General features: G+C 31.7%; 1 non-coding gene across 1 annotated transcript; it reads right to left on the bottom strand.

Moving 5' to 3' along the window:
* Nucleotides 1-1,174: 1,174 nt before the first annotated feature.
* Nucleotides 1,175-1,241, bottom strand: Smp_tRNA_01002_Gln_TTG.1.1. Its single transcript has one exon. It is a non-coding gene (tRNA).
* Between the last annotated feature and the right edge of the window lie 2,104 nt (nucleotides 1,242-3,345).

The raw sequence follows: 3,345 nt of genomic DNA, 5'->3' as shown, positions 1-3,345 counted from the left end.
CAAGCTTGTGAAATCGGGTGAAGTTTGAATTCATTTTTGTATTGGTTGTTCGAATCTTCCCATTGATATTTAGAACTGAATTGATCAATCTCTTATTGGCATAGGACGAAATGTGTGTCCTTGATTCCACTGCTAGTCAACATCCATCTCTGATTATAATATTCGTGACATAAGGTAATATTGAGACAATCCGCACAGGATGTATGCATGCTAACATGAGACTGATCAGTTACAGTCCTTAATATCAATGAGAAGATTCAAACAAACAATATAAAATGAAGTTGTCTGGAGATTTGAATAAATTTTTTAGAGGACTTATATTATGATCTAACAGTATATGGATATCTACTAGAAAGAATTTATGTCGAGAAAACTGTAAAAGGTGGTTTCACTTTATTTAAAAAATTATCAGCAGTGAACACTCGTTACATCACTTTTAATTAATTTCAGAACATTCACAACTCTACTGATTTAAAAAAGTAGATGATTGACTTCTTTAATTATTATTGGATTTGTATCACAACTGCTATCGGTCACTAGTGTGTCTTAGATTCATAATATTTTCTGTTCATTAAACTCATGCAGTACAGTGTCTAATTTGTATTCAACTATAAAATAATAGCGTTTTTCAAAAATTCTCAAAGTTCTCTATGTAGTATTAAAGGATTTAAACTGTACAACCATACATAAATGCTACATGAAAATAATGGTATATTTGGTACTGTCGTGGTGTATGCTACTTATGTCGGCAGATATAAGTAGTATATAAACCAACCAGAAATGATATAGCTGTCAGCAGAAAGTTATGAATATTGTATTGAAGAAAACAGATAGAAAAACGTAAAGGAATCAAAAATTTTTAACATCAAGAACGATTCAAAGAAAAATTGATGGAGGATTTACAAATGAAGTATTTAATGTATGGTCTTCATATTTTAAGAAAGAATTCATTCAGTATTGTTTGTTTGAATCTTCCCATCGATTTGTTAGGACTGTAACTGGTCAGTCTCTTAGTGGCATAAGTGCATACTGTGCGTATTGCCTCAATATTGCCTTAATTCACAAGCATGGTAAGCAGAGATGGATAGTGGCTAGCAGTGAAATCCAGTTTGACGTGCGTTTCGTCCTATTTGGGACTCGTCAGCTGGATGTACCTGCATCTCAGAGTTGATGTTCACTCTGGGACTCGAACCCAGTACCTTTCGCTTCAAACGCCATCGCGTTATCCACTCGGCCACTGAGTCTTGATAGCCACTTGTTTGTGCGATGGGGTGAAGTTTAAATTCATTCAGTATTGTTTGTTTAAGAAAGAAGTCTATCATTTTGTATTAAACAATAAATTGATTATAAATAAATAATATATTTGTAATATCTCGATGAGTAGAAAAATTAAATTTTCCGATGTATCGTGACTTAGAATAAGCCACTTCTTCAGAGAAATTGATTGTTCTCATCAAGTTTTCATTCATTACAATTTATAACTTATAAATCATATTTAAATTCTTCAACCATTTATTTTAAAACAACTTATTCCCCCCTCATCATTTACAATAGAAGAAGGCCAATGGGAAAAAATTATACTAACATATTTCCTATTAAACAATTTCTTGTAAATTTCTGCCATTATTCTATTGCATTTTAGGTTGTTCAAATATCATTCAACAGTTTATTTTACAATTTCATTTTATCTATTTATTCTTTTTACACTATTTTACTTAGTAACTTTGATGGTATCTAAACTGTTTTGTTATGTAATCATTTCATAAATACCTTTCAAGATCTTTATTACATAACACCATTGTCATTAAATGAAATTTAATTTAAACTGAATTTTAGTTTTAGCGAATTCTTAGAATTTTTTCATTTATTTACTGTAAAGAAGAGGCTTACATTAAGTCATGAAAAGTTAGAAATATAACTTTTTTACTCATTGGGTTATAACAAAAAGGATATTTACCATTAACTATCAACTCAATACTCAATTTATTTAAAACCATTAAGTCTAACCTTGGTTTTGATATCTATAAGTTTATAGTTTTTTTTTTTGTTAACAAGTAAACGATAGGCAAAGATAGACAGTGGCTAGCAGTGGAATCCAGAATGCGCGTTTCGTCCTATTGGAAAGATTCAAACAAACAATACTAAATGAATTCAAACTTCACCTCATTGCACAAGTAAGTGGCTATCAGGACTCAGTAGCTAAGTGGATAATGAGATGGCGTTTGAAGCGAAAGGTACTGGGTTTGAGTCTCAGAGTGAACATCAACTCTGAGATGTAGGTACATCCAGCTGACGAGTCCCAAATGGGACGAAACGCGCATCCTGGATTCCAATGCCTAGTCACTGTCCATGTTTGCTTATAGTGCTTGTGAATTAAGGCAATATCGAGGCAATACGCACAGTATGCACTTATGCCACTAAGAGACTGACCAGTTGCAGTCCCAAAAATCAATGGGAAGAATCAAACAAACACACCAAGTGAAGCAAACGATGGATTTATAAATGTTTTATAATTTGACTTCATATACTTACGGAAATGACAACTTACCTTATGAATACTTGTATGTTATTTAAGTAATGTATTGTATTAATATGGCATTGTGAGACTTCAAAAAAAGATTTTTGTGCCCGTCAGTTTCGTTGGAATTCATTATAATTTAATTTCAGGTCAACTAAAAAATCTGTTGCTTTTGAGTTAACGATGATTACGACATACATGCTGACTGTTGTCTTAGCATGAAATGAGATTCTTTGTTTTAATTACAAGATGAGATAGTAAATGCAGTTATAGAACTGTTGTTATCCTTAAACGGTCATTTTCAGCAAAACTCAGGGAAGAAACACTAACTTTAAGTGTCATAAAGTATATTTTCATGTTCTTTCCAGGAAATAATCTATGGAGAATCGAGCTGTGCTGTCATACCGTATTAGACCAGGATAGACCTTTATTAATTTTATTGCATTTATGAACAAAATGTATGGTTGATCTCAAAGCAATAAAGACCTGTATTTCCAATAGAAACAAAATGAAATTTATAATTTGACTGATGCAAAAGAGATCGAATAAGATTTATTGAAATAAGAAATCACTTTCATGAGAAATTACCTTTATTACTGTATATTATATCTGTATATTTCGTTTAACAATATTATGGTGTGCGCTACTGATGTCGATAGATATAAGTAGTATGTATCATCAATCAAAATTGAAATGTCTGGTGGCATAAGATCAAAAAGATCGAAGGAAAGAGAACGAGAACAGAGAATGATTGATGTAGAAACGAAAGAACAATGAAGTCTGCGATGATTGACTGATATTTACTGTATGGTTCTCAGATTTACAGA

Source organism: Schistosoma mansoni (genome assembly GCF_000237925.1).
Source record: "Schistosoma mansoni, WGS project CABG00000000 data, supercontig 0302, strain Puerto Rico, whole genome shotgun sequence".
NCBI classification, from domain to species: Eukaryota; Metazoa; Platyhelminthes; class Trematoda; order Strigeidida; family Schistosomatidae; genus Schistosoma; species Schistosoma mansoni.
The sequence above is the reverse complement of the archived record's forward strand: the minus strand, read 5'-3'. Positions and strand labels throughout refer to the sequence as shown.